Genomic DNA, 21,501 nt, shown 5'->3' with positions numbered 1-21,501 from the left:
TCCACTACTTCTAGAACCAGTCAGTAGAAGAGACACACACACTCTCTTCTTCTAAGATCATCCAGTATGATATACGAGATACACACACACACACATATACACACACACAGGGAGAGAATATCGGTGTTGTGGGAAAAATGGCAATGTTTGTCTTCAAGTGGTGTAGAAACAGTGTTGGGTTTTGAGTGATGGCATCTGTATGGTGTTGATGAGAGCCAATTATGGGCCAATTATGCTGATTAATGGAATTATAGCTGGTGGCTGGGTTGATTGATACTTGCGTATGTAAATGTGTACCTTTCTGCTCAGACTGGTAGCAGGCAGATATGGTGTGTTATATCACCATCCTTGTTTTCCTGCCAGAGTTATGAAGCCAACTGGATGGGAAATTCACTTGAAATGGATTGTGAGTCATTCATGGGTGGTGTTGTATTGAAGAAGGTGTGTGTGTGCGTGAGTAAATGTGGCGTGTGAGTAAATGTGGCGTGTGTGTGTGTGTGATGTGGCGTGTGTGTAAATGTGGCGTGTGTGTGTGCGTGTGTATGTGTGGAAATGTGGCATGTGTGTGTGTGATGTGGCGTGTGTGTAAATGTGGTGTGTGTGTGTGTGTGTGCGTGTGTATGTATGGAAATGTGGCGTGTGAGTAAATGTGGCGTGTGTGTGTGCATGTGTGTAAATGTGGCGTGTGAGTAAATGTGGCGTGTGTGTAAATGTGGCGTGTGTGTGTGCATGTGTGTAAATGTGGCGTGTGAGTAAATGTGGCGTGTGAGTAAATGTGGCGTGTGAGTAAATGTGGCGTGTGTGTAAATGTGGCGTGTGAGTAAATGTGGGGTGTGAGTAAATGTGGCGTGTGAGTAAATGTGGCGTGTGTAAATGTGGGGTGTGAGTAAATGTGGGGTGTGTGTAAATGTGGCGTGTGTGTAAATGTGGGGTGTGAGTAAATGTGGCGTGTGTGTGTGCGCGTGTGTATGTCTGGAAATGTGGCGTGTGAGTAAATGTGGCGTGTGTGTGTGCATGTGTGTAAATGTGGCGTGTGAGTAAATGTGGCGTGTGAGTAAATGTGGCGTGTGAGTAAATGTGGCGTGTGAGTAAATGTGGCGTGTGTGTAAATGTGGGGTGTGAGTAAATGTGTGTGGTGTGATGTCTAAATGTGGGGTGTGAGTAAATGTGGCGTGTGTGTAAATGTGGGGTGTAAATGTGGGGTGTGAGTAAATGTGGCGTGTGAGTAAATGTGGCATGTGAGTAAATGTGGCGTGTGTGTGTGCGTGTGATGTAAATGTGGCGTGTGAGTAAATGTGGCGTGTGAGTAAATGTGGCATGTGAGTAAATGTGGCGTGTGAGTAAATGTGGCGTGTGAGTAAATGTGGCATGTGAGTAAATGTGGCGTGTGAGTAAATGTGGCGTGTGTGTAAATGTGGGGTGTGAGTAAATGTGGGGTGTGAGTAAATGTGGGGTGTGAGTAAATGTGGCGTGTGAGTAAATGTGGCGTGTGAGTAAATGTGGGGTGTGAGTAAATGTGGCGTGTGAGTAAATGTGGGGTGTGAGTAAATGTGGCGTGTGAGTAAATGTGGGGTGTGAGTAAATGTGGCGTGTGAGTAAATGTGGCGTGTGAGTAAATGTGGGGTGTGTGTAAATGTGGCGTGTGTGTAAATGTGGGGTGTGTGTAAATGTGGCGTGTGAGTAAATGTGGGTGTGAGTAAATGTGGGGTGTGAGTAAATGTGGCGTGTGAGTAAATGTGGGGTGTGAGTAAATGTGGCGTGTGTGTAAATGTGGCGTGTGAGTAAATGTGGCGTGTGAGTAAATGTGGCGTGTGTGTAAATGTGGCGTGTGAGTAAATGTGGCGTGTGAGTAAATGTGGCGTGTGTGTAAATGTGGCGTGTGTGTAAATGCGGGGTGTGTGTAAATGTGGCGTGTGTGTAAATGTGGGGTGTGAGTAATGGAAGGCACAACACAAAAACCTCAGATGATGTGAAATAGGCTCTAAGCTACAACATATGAATATGAAAAAAATAGACTTTACGCGTGTTTAGACAATTGACGTTTAAGGTTGAAAATGTTTTAGTTTTTTTTTTTTTTTTTACATATTTTTCCATAAATGGTCAAATAGTCCAAAAACTCTAATTGTAAGCTTTTAAATGATATCAGTCTCAACCGGTTATCGTTTCCAGTGATGAAGATATGGATATCTTGTGGTATGGTGGAGTATGCAAAATGGTAAACTTATCTCTTGCGTGTTTTGGCATTCAGATTTTCTGAGCACTCCTACGATGGCCAAATATGTATGAAAGGTTTCGTTCAAATCAAAAGACCTGCTTTCAAGAAGTGATTGAATTCAAATGGATTGACCCTGTACTGTGTCTGTGCACAGTACGAATACAGCATTAGAAACATGAAACCATGTTTGACTTTATGTCACTGTTCTGTTCGGCGCAGAAGGGAGATTGGCTTAAGGTCACATCTAATATTGATGTCCTGTGGGGCTGTACTCCTCTGCCTCTGTCCAGGTGGGTCAGGTGAGCTCAGTTCAGTAACTAATACCTTATATAAACTCCTTTGTGAGTCACTTCTCATCTCACCTCAAAAACACGAGAGTAGCACCATGTCCCAAAGCTTCAACTCTGCCTCCCTACTACAGTAGAGCTGGGAATTACCAGGGACCTCACGATATGATATTCTTGTGACACTTAGGTGCCGATACGATGTATAAAGATTCCCATGATTCTAAATGTTTTGCGATTCCATACTGTGATTTTATGCTCACCATATGTCTGCTGCAGAGGGACAAGAGAGAGAACCATGAGCCATGAGTAAACTAGGTTTGATCAGTCATGGAAATAGAAGTGCTGAAAACTAATTGGCTCCTGAGTTTAACAAGAAGATGGAGAACAAGCTATTAAGGAAAAATACTGGAGTTTTGGTGCGGGTACAGCCAACTAGCAATATGATATATCATCAAAAATAATATCCCAACCTGAAAATGTATAGACCCCCCCCCCCCCCATAACTACTCCCTACGTCTGGCAATAGTGACATCACAAAGTAGAAGGAGCCTTGGCGCTGTTGTCAATGCTCTAACTCTCTCTCTCCCACACTCTCTTTGTACAGGCATCAATTCCATTCCCAGTACTTCTGTGCTCAGCCCCTGCTCTCTCTCATGTATCCCTCAGAGATGTAGTCTATCCGTAGTGTGACTCATTTTTGCTCCTTGAATGCTTAAAACATGTATTCTAATCGCCATGGTCCTCAGAGCAGGGGAAATGGCTGCAGTTAGCCAATTAGAGCAGGGTGGCTGGATTAAGTATGACACACACACAGCTGCCAGGGAGTATTATATATATATGAATATATATGAATATATATATATGAATATATATGAGAGAGAGAGAGAGAGAGAGATTGACTTTTGGTCTTTCTTTATTGAAACATTCTCAATTCATTTAAAACTCACCCTCCACTCCTAAAATAAAAAAATAAAAAAAATATCCTGTACAAATCACCATACACAAAAAACCTCTCCTACAACCGTATATCCAAAACATCTTCCCCAGCAATACAGACAGCCCCCCCAACACACCATATCTCCTCAAACATCTCCACACATTTGATCATTTTATAGAACTCAAACTCAACCCTAAGGCGCGCAGAGACCATCCCATTAAACAGTAGTAAAGGGTCTGTTATCCCCCCACCTTTGACCCTGTTCCTCCTTGTTAGCCAAATAGCTAACTTTGCCTGAGCAAACAGAAAATTCAACAAAACACATTTTTCTTTCTCCTTACTCGAATACCTGTATCCCATTATAAACATCCCAACAGCAAAAACCACCCCCAACCTGTCACACAGACATTCCAACAGAGACATTAATGGCATTAACCTGGTGCACACAGAAAACACATGAATTACAGTTTCTTTCATTTGACAGAAAGGACACCCCTGCCCAATTCCCGGATCAACCCGTGCCAACCAGCTGTTAGTGGCCAGGGCTCCATGAAGAACCCTCCACTGGAGGTCCCCTGACCTCTTTGGTACTGGGGGTTTGTAGAGCGCCCTCCATCTAAAACCCACCATACTCTCCGCCCCACATACCCCCTGCCACTGATGTGCCTTCACTCCTGTTAGGCTTCTAATGCTCCTAACCTTAACGCAGAGGTTGTAGAGGGCTTTACCTCCCACCCCTCAAACTCCCCAGGCTCGGAGTGTTAAAATCTAACAAGTCCTCCAGACCCCCTTGCCAGTCTCCAGTCTCTGCCGTCACCTGTAGTGGCGGGAACATTGGTGGCCCCTCTCCCTTTGGCCTCTCAAACACCCCCTTACCGGCTCAGACAGTGCCTCCTGGACCTCCTCCAGGAATCTCTCCAGCAGCCTAAGAGACGTTATTCCTGTTTGTTGCGCCAAGACCTCCGGGGTTTTCCACCCTCCTCTCCCAGCAGTCTCAGGTCACCCAGCCTTTGTAAACCCCCTGCCATCAGTTGCCTCTGCAGGGTGGCCGACTGAACCGATCTCAAAGGGATGGCTGGGTTGTGGAAGATAGGCTCCTCCCACACCCACTGCCCAGGCTCCACACCCCCTTCTCGTGTGGGCCTTAGCAGCTGCCAGGCCCTCAGCACCGCAGAGTAAAACTCTGAGAGACCTGCTGTACTCAGCCTCTCCAGCTTCATGAGGAACAGCTGCCGGTCCAACCCTAATCCGCCAGCTCTCCTCAGCAGCGCGCATGCTGGTTCCCTCCAGCCAACATCAGTGTGGTACAGCAGTCTCTGCACCGCCTTTAGTCGGAAAGCAGCCATCCTGCTCTCCAGTTCCACCAGGCCCTGTCCTCCTTCGTGGACGGTCATGTACAAAACTGCTGCCTTCAGCCAGTGATGTCCCGACCAAAGAAGTCCACCAGCTTGCGTTGCAGGTCTGCAAGCAGACCGGCGGGGGTTGAGGACAGCCAGTTTATGCCACAAGGAAGATGCCACCAGGTTGTTGATTATCAGCACCCTCCCTCTATATGACACTTGGGACAGGAGCCACCTCCACCTGGCCAGTCTTGACACCACTGCCTGTGACAGCCCCTCCCAGTTCTTGCTGACCCACCTCTCCGAGCCCAGGTACACCCCCAACACTTTAAGCCCTTCACAACCCCACTGCAAACCCCCTGGAAGCAGAGGAGGAGCCCTATCCCCCATGCCCCACATAACAGAGCTTTGCTCTTTCCCAGTTACCTTAGCTGATGAAGCTCCCTCGTACACCTTCAGACTGGTCTCTAGTTCCTGCATATCTTGCCCATCCCTGACCATCACAGAAACATCATCTGCATATGCTGAGACTGCCATTCCTGTCACCACATCCATGCCTGTCCAGCACACTCCCCGCAGTCTCCTGCGTAGCAGTCCTAAAAAAGGCTCAATGGCTATTGTGTACAGCTGCCCAGATAGAGGGCATCCTTGTCTAATGCCCCGTCTCACCCAGACTGGCCTACTGAGCCCCCCTCCCACCTTAACCATACATGATGCCCCAGCATACAACAGCTTCACACAGGTCACAAAACTCTTCCCAAACCCAAACACAGACATCACATTAAACAGATACTCATGATCCACTCTATCAAAAGCCTTCTCTTGATCTAAAGAGACCAGTCCAAAGTTCACATTAGAACCTCTCGACAAGTCCAACATGTCCCTAATCAAGAACAAGTTGTCCGTGATTGAGCGTCCCGGTACACAATATGTCTGGTCCTTGTGTATTATAGAGTCCAGATGGGACTTCAGTCTGTTAGAGAGGACCTTGGCAAAATCGTGTAGTCCGCACAGAGTAATGCCACAGGCCTCCAGTTCTTAAGTTCACACAAGTCCCCTTTTTTGGGCAGGAGAGTCAGAGCCGCCCGACGGCAGCTCATCGGCAACTCTCCTACCCCGACGCATTCACGCAACACGCAAAATAAATCCTGTCCAATTGTTCCCAGAATTTTTGTAAAATTCCACTGGAAGTCCATCGACCCCGGGTGCACGACCGGGGGACATCTGGGTTACTGCCTCTGCCAGTTCATGTGACAACAGAGGAATGTCCATTTCATCCCTCTGTGCCCGAGAGAGCTTAGGGAGTCCTGCGAACAAGACCTGAGCACACATAGGATCACACATTTCTGCCCTATACAATTCAGTATAAAACTCCACAGTCCGCTCCCGCATCTCCCCCACCACAGAGGTCACCCGCCCATCAGACAGCCGTAGACAATGCATACCCTTGGCTTCACTGCTCTGTCTTTCCAAACCAAAGAAGAAGGAGCTGGGAGCATCCATCTCCTTGAGCATGGAGAACCTAGCTCTTACAAGTGCTCCTTTTGCTTTAACCTGGAAAAAACTGCCCAGGTCCCTATGTAATTCGGCTAAGTTAGCCTGGAGGCCTACATTGCCTTGCCCCACAATCTCTACCTCCATCTCACTAATACACCACTCTAGTTCCCCCAATACTCTCCTAGCCTCTGAGGATGAGAGAGATGTGTACTGTTGACAGAAAAGCCGAATTTGCACTTTCCCCACATCCCACCATTGACTCAGAGACTCATACTCCTCTCTTCGCTGCCCCCATCTTTCCCAAAAAGTCTGGAAACCTGAGCAAAAAGTGGCATCTTGTAAGAGCTTTACATTGAACTTCCAATAAGATGCCTGCCGGGGCCCTGGTGAAATAGACAGCCGAGCCATGGTTATGTGGTGATCCGAAAACCCCACTGGGAGAATGGTAGCACCCAGCAGCCTATTGCTCTGATTCCTGGACATGTAAAAACGATCAAGTGGAGCTGCACTCACCCTAGCCCCAAAAACCTTCACCCACGTATACTGTCTTGTGTTTGGATGTTTAGTTCTCCAAACATCCACTAGGTCAAACTGATTAAAGATATCCCTTAACACTCTCACTGACACTAAATGAGGCTCTTCCCCATTTCTGTCTTTTGTAAAATCCATTGTACAGTTCCAGTCACCTCCGATCACCAGCGTCTCCTCAGGCGCTACTTGTGAGAGTTCCTGTCTAAGACTCCCAAATAGAACCCCTCTTTCTCTCCCTGTGTTAGGCGCATACACATTTATAAAGACAAAACACATTTTGTTAATTTCTGCTTTAACAACAAGCAACCTACCCCTACACACCTCCTTTGAGGAGCAAATTTTTACAGCCAGACCCGGTGCAAAAAGGACTGCCACCCCTGCACTAAGATTTGTCCCATGGCTCAACACACTTGCCCCTTTCCACCAGAGCCCCCAATCAACTTCATTCACCACATCACTATGCGTCTCCTGCAGAAACAACACCTGTACTTTTTTTTGTTTTACATATTCACCCAACACACTCCTCTTTCCCGCATCTCTGGCACCATTTATATTGAGCGAGCCTACCCGAAGAGTCTCCATAAGAAGTGGGAGAAAAGCTAGCAGAGAAATAGACCAATAGCAAAGCTCAAAAAGCCCCAGTGTCAGTAAGAAATTAAACATTTAAACAGTGTCTGAAGGTAAACCTTTACGCACTGTTGTGACCCAATTCCTCAACCTAAACCATTTTCTGGGTGAGAGGACACCATGCCCCTCATTTCTCATAGCATGTTGTACTGATCTTACAAACTTTCTAGGATCAGGAAAAAAAGCCTCAAGATTAACTTTTTTCCCCTTAGTCTCATTCAGGAACCTTGTCAGTTCTCTCAACTGTACTTAGACCCCTCTGGTTGACTGGCTGTCAGCTCCGGGCCAATTGAAGAGGAGTCTGAAAAAAATAACTCCTCATCCTCTTCCTCAGACTCACTTTCCTCCTCTTCTCTATCTCCCACCCTGACCACCTGCCCTTTCTCTCTGGTTAGAGCCTCACCCACAGCAACAGGCAACATTTCCATGGTGCCTTTGCCAACACCCTTTTTCCTTTTCCTCTTGACACCCTCCTCCTCCCCCCCCCCCTAATCTCTTACACTTCCCCACTATACTCTCCTCATCCACTAGAATAACCTGACTAGACGCAGTATCATCTGCACCACCCTCCATAGCATGACTAGGGCCAGCCTCATCTGCACCACCCTCCATAGCATGTCTAGGCCCAGCCTCAGCTACCCCACCATCTCTAGCCTGACTAGACCCAGCCTCTGCTTCTCCACCATCTCTAGCCTGACTAGACCCAGCCTCCACTACCCTACCATCTCTAGCCTGACTAGACCCAGCCTCTGCTTCTCCACCATCTCTAGCCTGACTAGACCCAGCCTCCACTACCCTACCATCTCTAGCCTGACTAGGCCCAGCCTCATCTACACCACCATCTCTAGACTGACTAGGCCCAGACTCTGCTGTCTGCATCTCCTTACCCCCTGCATTTTGACCTCGATTTCCCCCACTTGCGCTAGTACCCTCATTTTGTCTATGGCCTTTATGTGGGCACGCAAAGCTCTTGTGCCCCAAATCCCCACATTCAAAACACCGTAGACTATCTGTGCTGGCAAAACCTGCATAGAGCCCCTCCCCATGCCTCACTTTGAAATGCACATTTAGCTGTTGCTCATTATTGTTCAGAAACATAAACACTTGCCTCCTGAACGAAACAACGTGCTTAACGGCATCTGCCTGAAAACCTGCTGACAGTACACGGAAACCGCTAGCAAACTTACCAAAACGACTCAGCTCTTTCCTAATTTGATCATCCGTAATAAACGGAGGCAAATTTGCCACTACAACTCTTGTTGAAGGGGTAGAGAGGTGAAATTGACACCAACACATCCCTTACAAATATTCCGCTAGCAATTAGCCTACCGACCAAATTAGCCCTTTTCATGAACACAACCACCGCTTTGTTCATTCTAGAAGCAGAATGTATAAACTCAGCTCCTACCTGTTCACCGACCGCGAGCAGAACCTCCTCCACCTTAACTCCGTTCTCAGGAACACACCTGAATCCATGCTGTATCGACAGCGTCTCCTCCGCGCTAGGCTGAGAAGCCATTGCGCACACAACACCTTCCAACCCCCAGGAAAGTTACTCTGTCCTCTTCCACCCTAACTTTGAAAAAAAACTTTGGATACCGCTAAAAACAAATATTGCATTAACCCTCCACCATAGAAAATAACATGTAAAGAAAAGAATCAAGAAAGTTAGTTAGGATAGAGCTCTCCACACCAAACACCCAAACTCCAAAAACACCCAGCATGCACAGACAGAGAGAGAGAGCGAGAGAGAGAGAGAGCGAGAGCGAGAGATTATATAATAGGCAAACTCAATCCTTAGTCACGCTGCCAACATTCCCACCACATCCACAGACCCCTGTCCCCGATTACTGTTCTTTCGGGTCTTCCAAATCGCTAATTTTGCTGCCCCTAACACAGAATTAATCAACACAACTACACCCTTTTGACTATACCTGTACTTCGTCCCAAATAGATACAGTTGGGAAGAGAAAACCTCTCCCAATGCTGAGAACCAATTAGTGATCAGGTCAATCATCCCAACCAACCTGGGACACTGTAAAAACAGATGTTTCAGACTCATCCAGGTGTACCAGATGCATGTTGGTGGCTTTAGCTCCATTTATTATCCTCCATTGGAGGTCAGCTGTCCTCCTATCAATAGGCAGTTTGTATAATGATCGCCAACAGCCTTTTGGGGAGGCACCTGGACCAAGCACACCCGCCCACCTCGTCGATTTTACCCCTTCCAGGGAAGCGGCATGGGACACCTTTACACATATTCTGTACATGGCCTTCTTTCCCACCTCCTTGAACTCCCCCAGCTCCGGGGTATGGAAGGAAAGCAGCATCCCCACATCCTCCTCGAATGCCCCCACTAACAATCAGTGCAGGGAACATATAATCCAGACCCTCCTTCCACCGATCAGATTTGGAAGTGTCAGTCACATACTGCAGATGAAGTACTGGCAAGGAGTCAGACCTCAGCGACAACCTTCCTCAGTAGGCGAGATGATCGGATCCCTGCTCTTTCTCCCAGCTCCTCCAACGATCTGCTCCTGCTCCGCATCAGATGACCCAGCTTGGTACACCCCACGCCTAGCAGACATGAACGTAGGCTGGCTGAACCCAGAGCACGGGACTGGGTGGCAGTGTTATAAAAAAGAGGCTCTTCAAAAAGCCACATCCCTGGTGGCGTGCAGGCCTACGGGACTTGACAAGGACTCTCCAAGCCTGCATAACAGACTCATAAAATGGAGTCAGGCCAGGCAACTCACCCCCCTCCAGCTTTAAGAGGAAAAGGTGCTTGTCTAAGTCCAAACAGCCCGCCCTCCTCATCAGTGTGTAGGCTGTGTCGACCCAGCTAGAACCGTCACTGTACAACAGTCTCTGGGCTGCTTGAAGCCAGAAAGCCATGATCCTAGAGGAAATGTCCACCAGGCCTTGCCCACCCTCGTGCAGTGGCAGGTACATGGCTGCAGCTTTAATCCAGTGTTGTCCAGACCAGAAGAAATTGACAAGGGTCCTCTGAAGCTCTTGTATCAGACCCTTTGGTGGCTGCAAAATCATTAGTCTGTGCCACAGGGTAGAAGCAGCAAGACTTTAGCTACCAGGACCCGTCCCCTATAAGACAGCTGGGGCAGAACCCATTTCCACCTTGACAGTCTGGCACACACTTTCTCCGCTACACCCTCCCAGTTCTTTTTCTGAAAGACATCGGAGCCTAGAAAAACCCCCAAAGTCTTCATCCCATCTCTGCCCCACTAAAGCCCCCTGGTAACCGTGGAACGGACCCCATCTGAAGCCGACCTGCCCACAGCGCTTCACTCTTTCCCCAATTGACTCTAGCTGAGGAGGCCCCCTCATACACCTTTAAAGTGTTTGAGAGAACCGTAACATCTTCACCCCCTGTAATAAAAACTGTCACGTGCTATTGTGGGACCCTTCATTACACCTGGCACAGAGAAACAAGTAAGCTTCGCTCTTAAAAAACAAAGCATTGGTTCAATCGCCAGACTATATAACTGCCCTGAAATTGGTCATCCCTGCCTGATGCCCCTTTGGACAGGGATGAGGCAACTCAAACCACCCCCCACCTTCACCATACACGATGCCCCAGCATACAGTAAATTCATCCAAGACAAAAAAACATCCCCAAACCCAAAGGCTTTCATCGTTTTAAACAAGTACTGGTGGTCCACACGATCAAAAGCCTTCTCCTGATCCAAAGAAAGTAAACCCACATTTACATCAGACAGTTTAAAAATGTCTAAAACATCCCTTATCAGAAACAATTTATCAACGATAGAGCGATCAGGTACACAGTTGGACTGGTCCTTGTGGACCAACAATCCCAGATACTCTTTCAACCTGTTTGAGAGGCATTTAGAAACCATTTTGCACAGAAAAATTCTGAGCACAGCAAAGCAACAGGTCTCCAATTTTTTATGAGAGCCAAATTTGGCAACAGTGAAAGCACTGTACGTTGATACAGGAAGAGAACCCTCATGAAAGGATTCACACACCACTTCATAAAAATCCTCCCCAATAGACCCCCAAAAGTGCTTATAAAACTCAGATGGTAAACCATCAATGCCAGGGGCTTGGCCTGTTGAGAGCTGCATAAATGCTGTGGACGGCTCTTGCAGTGTAATGTCAGAATCCAATGCGACTCTCTGCTCAGGTCGCTTTTGAGGAAGACCGTGTAACAACTGTTCAGTACACAGAGAGTCACAATCCTCCACCTTATCGAGGGCAGAGTAGGAATCCACAGCATGTTGACGCATTTCACTGTCATCCGTGGTCACCTTCCCATCAGGGAGACGAAGGCAGACCATCTGTTTACGTTGCAATGTCGACTGTCCTAGGTTTTTTTTAAAGCGCTAGGAGCATCCATATCCTTGAGGGAAGCGAAACGAGACATAATCAAGGCACCCTTCACTCTTTCATGCAGAAACGACCTCAGTTCATGTCTCTTGTCCTGTAAGTTCTTGACTAGTCCAGGGTCGTTCTGAGTGAGCAGCCCCAATTCAATAGACTTGATGTCCTGTTCAAGGGCCTTGATAGTCTCTTTAACTTCAATTTGAGACAGAGCAGTATACTGTTGCCAAAACACTTGTATTTGGGCCTTCCCAACCTCCCACCATTGTCTCAAGGACTCAAAATTCCCTTTTGTAACCCTCCATTTTTCCCAAAACAACAAAAACCTTTCACAAAACATGACATCATGTAACAATTTAACATTAAAATACCAGTAAGGTGATGACCTTTGTGGACAGGACAAGTGAACATCAACAGTAACAATATGATGATCAGAGAAACCCACAGGAGTAATGGCACACTTTCCAACCCTACTACAGTATTGCTCAGATACATACAACCTGTCTAACCTTGCTGCACTGACACGACCTTCATTAACTTTTAGCCATGTGTACTGCCATGTGTACTCAAACTCAGTTAATAGGCCAGACAGGCAAGTGGCTGACCGCAGGTGAGGTTCTTCAGCAGTGCGATCAACAGTAAAATCCACTGTACAGTTCCAGTCCCTCCCTAAAACCATACACCCCTCTTGGTCACACTGTCTTAAGGTTTCCTTTATTTGATCAAATATAGCAATACGCTCTGTACCCTCATGAGGAGCATAAACATAAAAAAATAAAAAACATAACATCCACCTTGACCAATAAAACCCGACCCTTGACAATCTCTGTTGTAGATACCACAGTCACCCCTAAACCTGAGGAAAACAAGATTGCCACCCCAGCACTGAAATTAGTACCATGACTGAGTACATGCTGCCCCTCCCACCAGATACTCCAGTCAACCTCATTTTCCTCATCACTATGTGTCTCCTGTAGAAAAACTACATTAAGCCTTTTCTGTTTTATTACTTCTAATACCCAAGCCCTCTTATTCCTGTCCCTTCCCCCATTAATATTGAGAGAACCTACCCTTAGTACCTCCATATAGAAAAGAGAAAAGAAAAGCAGAAGAGCCCACAGAGAAACCAAAGAGAAAAAAGACACCCTATGAAGCATGATCATCATCATTGTTTTAATCTTCTCTTATTAACCTGACCACGTTTCCCACCACCTTTTGCTGCTGCAACAGCAGTAACACATTTCCTCAAGCAAAACCGCTTCTTCTCACTCAACTGATCTAACCCCACCGTCTTCTGTAACATCACAGCTGACCTCACAAACTTATCAACGTCAAAATAATCTGCCAATTTGACAGATTTACCAAAAGTCTGATCCAGAAACCCATTTACCTCCTCTAGATCGTAAATCTAATACAAGTTGAAACTCCGTGCCCTCAACACGGATAACTTGTTCCTCAGCAACAGGTGCTTGTGGCTGCTCTACTGCTGTCGGCCCACCTCTCCCTACATCAGTGGGCCCAGGCGTTACGATGACCACGTGCGCCCCTCCCTCTGCCTTCTCCCTTTTCGGGCAAACATGTCGCTTATGACCAACATCCCCACACTCAAAACACAGTTGACTATCCGTACTAGCATAAGCCATATACAGTCGATTGTCATACTTGATTTTAAACGATAACTCTAAATTCTGCTCCGGTGAGTCCAGAAACATAAACACCTGTTGCCGAAATGACATAACCTGTTTCAACGCCGGTGTCACCATGCTCAACCATCCGATCAACAAGACACTCTTCTTTAAGAAGTACACCATGCTCAACCATCCGATCAACAAGACACTCTTCTTTAAGAAATACACCATGCTCAACCATCCGATCTACAAGACACTTTTCTTTAAGAACTACGCCATGCTCAACCATCCGATCAACCAGACACTCTTCTTTAAGAACTTAAGAACTACGCCATGCTCAACCATACGATCAACAAGACACTCTTCTTTAAGAAATACACCATGCTCAACCATCCGATCAACAAGACACTCTTCTTTAAGAAGTACACCATGCTCAACCATCCGATCAACAAGACACTCTTCTTTAAGAAATACACCATGCTCAACCATCCGATCTAAAAGACACTTTTCTTTAAGAACTACGCCATGCTCAACCATCCGATCAACCAGACACTCTTCTTTAAGAACTACGCCATGCTCAACCATACGATCAACAAGACACTCTTCTTTAAGAACTACGCCATGCTCAACCATCCGATCAACAAGACACTCTTCTTTAAGAAGTACACCATGCTCAACCATATGATCTACAAGGCGCTCTTCTTTAAAAAATACCACCGCCGCTTTATTCATCCGGGATGCATAAGCAACATTCTCGTATCCTACCTTCTCTCCTATGGCAACCAGAAACTCCTCCACCGTGACAGTAGCTTCAGTAACACACCTAAAGCACACCTAACACTCCTACAGCTCCCCAATCCTTTCCGACCTCATCCCCAAATGTTCTGCCACCCGTCTTCCATCCATTAAGGCGGGCCCAGCCATGGCCATTAACTGTCTTAAGGTGATGATTTTCCCCTTCACCAGAATCTTGGAGAAATGTGGAACAGCTGCAGTTGTACAATCCAGTCTTGCCCCATACACCAGAGGTTCCTCCAACAGCCAATGCACTGACTCCGCTGAAGTTCGTCTGGACACCTTCATTATGCTCCACACTCTGAGAAGGCCTCTGTAAAACGGAGGTACTCCCTCCCTAGAAATCTGGCTACTATCAACCAGAAATAAAGCCTTCTTTAAACCTAATCCTCCAACCCGCTGTAATATAAGACCTGCCACCCCTCTCCACACCACATTTTCGGTCCATAAAGCAACCTTTGAATAAACTGAAACCGGAAAGCAGCAGCCCTACTAGCAAGATGTACAAGACCTTGTCCCCCCTCCTCTTTTGACAAATACAAAACACTTTGTGGAACCCAGTGATATTTATCCCAAAAGAAATCCACAATAATTGCCTGTATCTTAGCCAGAAGGCCAGATGGTGGTTCTAAAACTGACAACCGATGCCACAGTGCAGAGGCAATCACATTGTTAACTATAATAGTGCGCCCCCTATATGACATACGAGATAATAACCAACGCCATCTCCTCATCCTCCCTTCCACCATTTCAACCACCCCACTCCAATTTTTTTCCATAGTCCCCTCATCTCCTAGGTACACTCCAAGATACTTAAAACCTCCCTTACACCATTCTAGCCCCCCAGGCAAAGCCATGATCCCTCCAGACCATTCTCCAATCTGTAAAGCACAACCCTTTTCCCAATTTACCTTTGCAGAGGATATTCCCCTAAAACGATCAACCATTAGACTCAAGGTATCCACCTCCGCTTGATTTTTCACTAGCACAACTACATCATCAGCATAGGCTGAGAGACGAATAGGGGGAATATCCTCTGAAAGGCACACCCCTGCAATGCGACTTCTAATGCTATTTAGTAGTGGCTCTATAGCAATGGCATATAACATCCCTGACATAGAACATCCCTGCCTAATACCTCTACACACTTTAAAAGGAGCACTCAAACCACCGTTAACTTTCAATACACTTTCAATGTCACCATATATCACCTTTATCATGGCAATAAAACCAGAGCTGAACCCAAACGCCTCAAACGTGTGCCATAAATATTGATGTTCAACTCGGTCAAATGCCTTTTCCTGATCAATTGAAATTAGACCAGCATCCAACCCAATAGCCCTAGAGACGTCAAAAAAATCAGGAATCAGAGAAATGTTATCCCCTATCTGCCTGCCAGGAACACAGTAGGACTGATCCGTATGTATGATTTGTCCCATCACCTCCCTCAGCCTGTTGGACAAAGCCTTTGACAATATCTTATAATCAGTGCACAATAAAGCCACCGGCCTCCAGTTCTTCACCTCCCTCGGGTCACCCTTTTTGGGCAGTAGGGTGAGGACAGCCCTTCTGCAGCTTATTGGTAGTAACCCTCCGGTTAAACTATCATTAGCTACTTCTAACCAATCCTCTCCCAACATAGCCCAAAAATACTTAAAAAAGTCAACAGGAAGCCCATCAATGCCTGGTGCCCTTCCATTTTCCATTCCTTTTAATGCAGTGTATAAATCCTGCAAAGACAATGGTTGCTCAAGCTCAACCTGAGCTTCTGCAGCCACCTTTGGGAGCCCATCAAAGAACTGCTGTGTCACTGTTTTGTCCTCTTTATATTCACACTTGTAGAGCTCAGCATAGAACTCTACTGCCCTCTTTCTAATTTCACTAGGGCTAGTGAGCTCTTGTCCAACAGCTGATTTGAGACAATGAATAATTTTTCTTTGTCCATTCTTTTTCTCTAAACCAAAGAAAAATTTGGATGAGGCATCCATTTCAGATATTCCCTGAAATTTACTTCTACTTACCCAGCAGGTCTGCCAATGCAGATTTTCTCCTCTTGAGGACCTGAGTATGGCCTCGATCTCCTGTGATCTCAACCAACGTCATGAGTTCCACTATTTCAATCTCTAGGGCTTTCATTGATCTGGTGATATCCTTGGTGACATTCCTCGTGTATTGATTACAAAATTGTTGAATCTGGATTTTCCCTATATCCCACCATTGTTGAAGGGATACAAAACTGGCCTTTTGAGACCACCTCTCCCAAAATAAACTGAAACAGTTCCTGAAGTGAGCATCACTCAATAAAGTTATATTAAAATGCCAGTATGCGCTTTTGGGTTTTACATCATTAATGAACACCACCTCTGTTATTAAACAATGATCAGAAAATCCCACTGGAGTTATCACACTTGATTTACAGACCTGAGATTGATGCTCAAAAACATAAAACCTATCTAACCTGGCCATAGAGATGATGTTCTCTCTCACATGCGCCCAGGTGTACTGCCTTGTTCCTCCATGTTGACTCCGCCAAATATCACACAATTCATTTGTTACAATAAGGCGTTTTAAAAACGTCCTTGAGGCTATATGAGGTTCTTGGTGATTTCTATCTAAATCACTAACTGTGCAGTTAAAATCCCCAGCAATAAACAAATAATCTTCTTTGTTACATTTCTCAATGGTATTTGATAATGTCTCTAAAAAACATACCCTCTCAACTGTCACCACTGGGGCATATACATTTATCAGACACATAGTGATGTTTTCATACCTTGCTCTAACTTTTAATAACCTCCCCTCAACTATCTCTTCAACCTCATATGACAAAGGCAAAAACCCTTTTGAGAACAAGATAACCACACCCCCACTTTTTGAGTTTTTATGACTACACACCACTGTCCCCCCCCCCCACTCCTGTTGCCACATAACTTAATTTTCCAAATTACTATGAGTTTCTTGTAGAAAAATGATGTCACTTCCCTTTCCCCTAATTAACTCATACACCATGGCTCTTTTTTTAACATCTCTTGCCCCATTTACATTTAAAGAAGAGATCTTAAAACTGCTCATGGATAAAAAAAATACATACAGAGGAAGATACAGCTACCACATCTCTTTACAGAGTTAAAACTGCAACTGAACTCTTTCATTTTCTTTAGAATTTACATCACTTATCACTCTCGTGACCACTTTCTTGAGTCTAGCAATTTCAGGGCTTTTCAAACTTCCCCCTGTAATTTTTGACATCAGAAACTTTGCTGATTCAATAAAGAATTCACGTTCAGGGAAAAAATCAGTTACATTGTAATCCTGCATATATTTCTTCCCTTTTGTCAACTTCAGAAATTGACGTATCCTCTCGATCCCATACCTCCCTTCCACCCCATTTATCTCACTATATTGTTGTGACGCGTCAGATGACTCACTCTCAACTATCCTGCCCAGAAGAATACTCCACCATCTCTACAACTTGTTCATCTTCAGCTGATTTATCAATCTCTACCTTTCTCTTAGAATTAGACCCTTCACCGCCCCTTAAATTCTTCCTTTTACTCCTCTGTATTTTGAAAACATCCGCTTCCTTCTCCTCTTGACTTCCAATTTCATTTTCCAGCACCACCTCAGCGACGGCAGTCGCAATCTCACCTACTGTTTCCCCTCCCTCTTTGTTCTGATCTACCACAATTGCCCCCGTATTCACACTGCCTTCCTCTCCTACTTTTCCAACCACATCTGCCCACCTTCTCTCTTCCCCTGCACCCGTAGTATTTTCATCCCTTCGTGGTGGTGCATTATTTGCACCCGCACTAAAGCTACTACCAGGCTCAGCTCGCTCATTCTCGGGACAATTACGCACCAAATGCCCCTCTCTTCCACATCCAAAACATTTCATTGATTCAGTAGATGCATAGAAGACATAATCAAATCCATCAATCTTAAAACTAAACGCTAAATTCAGTTCATCTCCTTCCTTTTTTAAAATCATATGCACTTGTCTCCTATGAGACACGACATGTTTCAACAACGGAGATTTGCATCCAAAAAGAACCTTCTTTATTGTAGATACGATTTGACCATGACGAGATAACTCTCGCTCTAACACTTCATCTCTAACAAATGGTGGCACGTTAGAAAACAACTTTCTTCGCCGGATTCATAAGCGGAAATACCGGCGTCTGTGTCTCCCGCAACACAACACCCCTCTCAACTATTTTATTCACCTTTTCAATTGAATCTAAGAATATCACTACAGCGCTATTCATCCTTGAGGCTGATTTGATGCTATCATACCCAATGATAGCACCCACAGCCAAGCTACATTCTTCCACTGAACACCCGGCCGCAGCAGGAATCTTTACTCCATGCCTCCGACTAAGTTTTTCAAACTCTTCATTTCCGCGAGTGCCCATAGCAACCAGCCCCACCCGCTGGTTGTGCCCTCGTGAAAAACCAACCTCAAAACAAAGATCCCACCACCCCTATACGTGCTTAGTGATAGTTTAAACAAGATACCCTTAAAACAACTAAACTAATCAATATATATATACATACCAAAACCCGATAGAGTGAAAAGAAATTCCATTCGCTCTCACAATCACTCCTACTTGACAAATCATTCCCAGCATGCACTCCGACGAGAGAGAGAGAGAACAGCTGACTGACAGGATAAATCTATAGCAGAAGATAATAAAGAGTATTTACTTTACCTCACGTTAGTCTCATTCCAAACGTCGTAAATTGTTGGTTATCTGCACGAACCCTGTCTTCACTATGAGTCATCCATACATCAATTGTCTTAAAACATTTATTTATTACTAACTAAGTAATTCACAGAAATGCATAAACAAAACAACAAAGTAAATATGGTTACATGAAATGATAGGATAATGTGCCCTAGTGGGCTAAACCGGCATCGCGGCTTGGTGGACACAACAGGGAGTGGGGGTCAGCTGAGAAGTCACTACAGAGTGATAATTATAACAATTGAAATGCTAATCCTTTGCACATGAACGCTCACTCATTCGGGAACAATTGCAATCAATATATATATTTACGCTCAGTGTGTCATCTTGTTCGCTGTTGAAAAGTTCGTTTCTGTTGTAGAATTTTCCGCCCTCTCTCTGGATTCTTCACCGATCTTTTATACTTTCTCCGGAACATGAAATTTGTTCGTACCTCAAGTTCTGTGAGGTGAAAGAAATTGCTTTGTTCTCTATGAAAATATACTCTGCCTCTTATACTGTGTGGCCATGTGGCAGGGTCTTCTCAGGAATTTACGACCTCTCTCTGACCACAGCAGCCTAGTTAAAGGAGGGAGGGGAGGCAGGGAGAGGGGGATGGGGCTTGATATACCCAAAGAGGGCAACGTCATGACAGTACTCAGGAAATTTAGCGAAAACATGAAATTCTACAAAAAAATCACAGTCGACGAATGAGGGTGATGGGCTTTTATCCGGCGCTGCCGTTGTTACCTGGCTGGATCGTGTGTGAGGTGAGAAGAGGACACACTTCTGCTGTGCGGTCTCTGTCTTTTCTCATTTGGGCTGACGCTCGCTCTCTGTGGGAGTGGATTTAATTGGAGCCGAGCCAAATCAGAATCCATGAAACCATTCTCTCTCTCTTTTCTCTCTCTCTATAAAGACAGATGACTTTTCCAACCAAATAGGTCAAAGCCCCTGAAAAAAAAAAAAACATGTTTGCTCAGATGCTGGCGGATCTGCGGGAGTCCACAGCCAAAGGTCAAGTAAACAAACATGATGTTAGCAGTGTTTTTGTGTCACACATCCCAACTCAATCACGGGCATGGAGTAATGTTGGATCTTGATTAGTCTTGTTCCCATTCTCAGCTGTGTTTCTTTTGGCAAGAAAAGCTGAATCTAGGTTGGATCTTGGTTTAGTGACTCCCATTTAGTGAGCCCCATGAATGAAGGTATGAGGTAGAATGACCAGGGGCTGTTATCATAGCTCTGAAATAGCCATCTGTGTGGTCGGATGAGTATTTGGGGACAAAGCTAGAAACAGATTCTCTCTCTCTCTCCATCGCTTTCTCCCCTGTCGTCTTTCTCAATCTCTCCACCTCCTCTTCCTCAATCTCTCTCTCTTCCCCCTCTCCCCCTTGTCTTTCAATGTCCTCCTCTGTCCCTCTTCCTCCTCCTCTTCAAATCTCTCCCTCCCTTTCTCTCTATCTGTCTGTTTGAGGGAGCGGTGTGGATCCTCTGTCCAATAGTCATTTAATGTCAGTATTTGCTCCAGTGACATTTGTGCTCAAAGACTATTTTTTCACTTGATACTGCTGACTGTTGACAGAACTGCAAATGACTGACAGCAACAATGACCAAGGCTTCAGCGCGTGCTTGTGTGTGTCTTCGTGGGGTCTAGCCATGGTTAGTATTCCCGACCGGTTGCTTCCTGACACTGACACTCACTGCTACATCCCTCTCCTAGTTGATTTCCGACTTTCTCTCTCTCTCTCTCTCTCTCTCTCTCACTCTTTTTCTCTCTCTCTCTCTCCCTTTTTTCTCTCTCTCCCTCACCCTCTCCCCCTCATCCTCTCCTCCTGTCTCTCTCCCGCCATCTCTCTCTCTCTCTCTCTTTCTCAAACAGAGCCTAACGTGAGCTCCATCACCATGGAGACAGACGTGATGTCAGCCTCAGCCTGCAGGGAAAGTTGCTCCTGCTTAACGATCATACTAATGCAATCACATAACTACATGGCATGAGTGGATCTTTCTAAAATCAGACCATTATATCCCCACCAATAAATCACGTCACGGCTGCTCAGGGATGTAAGCTGTCTTAACCGACCGAGAATCTCATTGCTAACAGAAGGCCGACAGTACGGCCTCCCACTGTGAGAAGTACCTGTCTCTTGCTAGAACAAACGCAGTACTTGCTGCGTGCCGACCCGGTAGCAATGAACCTGCCTTTAATACTTGTAGAATCGTAACGCTTGTCAGTGGCTAACAGCTTGACTTTGAGCCAATCAGAGAGCACAAACCTCCACGTGGGGGAGCCAACAGGAGTGACAACAAAAAGGAACACATTATTTTTCTGTACATCTACAGTTAACACTTCATATGCAATGTAGGCTATGGGATGGTAGCTAAGTGCACTAAGTGCACAAATGCAATGCATACAACACTAAATACTTCCTCCAAGCTAGCAAACCACTGTAGCTATTATTGACGTTATAATTACAAAATATTATGAACATTTCAAAATGTATTAAATGTGTTTTTCTCACCTATCTACACACAATACCCCATAATGACAAATTGAAAAC

General features: G+C 45.5%; 1 protein-coding gene and 1 long non-coding RNA gene across 5 annotated transcripts in view; one reads left to right on the top strand and one right to left on the bottom strand.

Annotated features, from left to right (window-relative positions):
* The window catches only part of LOC135563981 (uncharacterized), a 77,036-nt gene extending 58,195 nt beyond the window's left edge, over window positions 1-18,841 (bottom strand). The window contains exon 1 of the long non-coding RNA XR_010460752.1: window positions 18,771-18,841. This is a non-coding gene — a long non-coding RNA (uncharacterized LOC135563981). The remainder of the gene's footprint in view (window positions 1-18,770) is intronic.
* LOC115119208 (membrane-associated guanylate kinase, WW and PDZ domain-containing protein 2-like) overlaps window positions 1-21,501 on the top strand; it is a 385,811-nt gene that overhangs the window by 157,639 nt on the left and 206,671 nt on the right. The gene's annotated exons all lie outside the window — the stretch shown is intronic.

Source organism: Oncorhynchus nerka, linkage group LG23 (assembly GCF_034236695.1).
Source record: "Oncorhynchus nerka isolate Pitt River linkage group LG23, Oner_Uvic_2.0, whole genome shotgun sequence".
In the NCBI taxonomy this organism is placed as follows: domain Eukaryota; kingdom Metazoa; phylum Chordata; class Actinopteri; order Salmoniformes; family Salmonidae; genus Oncorhynchus; species Oncorhynchus nerka.
This window is presented reverse-complemented; position numbering and strand designations above follow the sequence as displayed.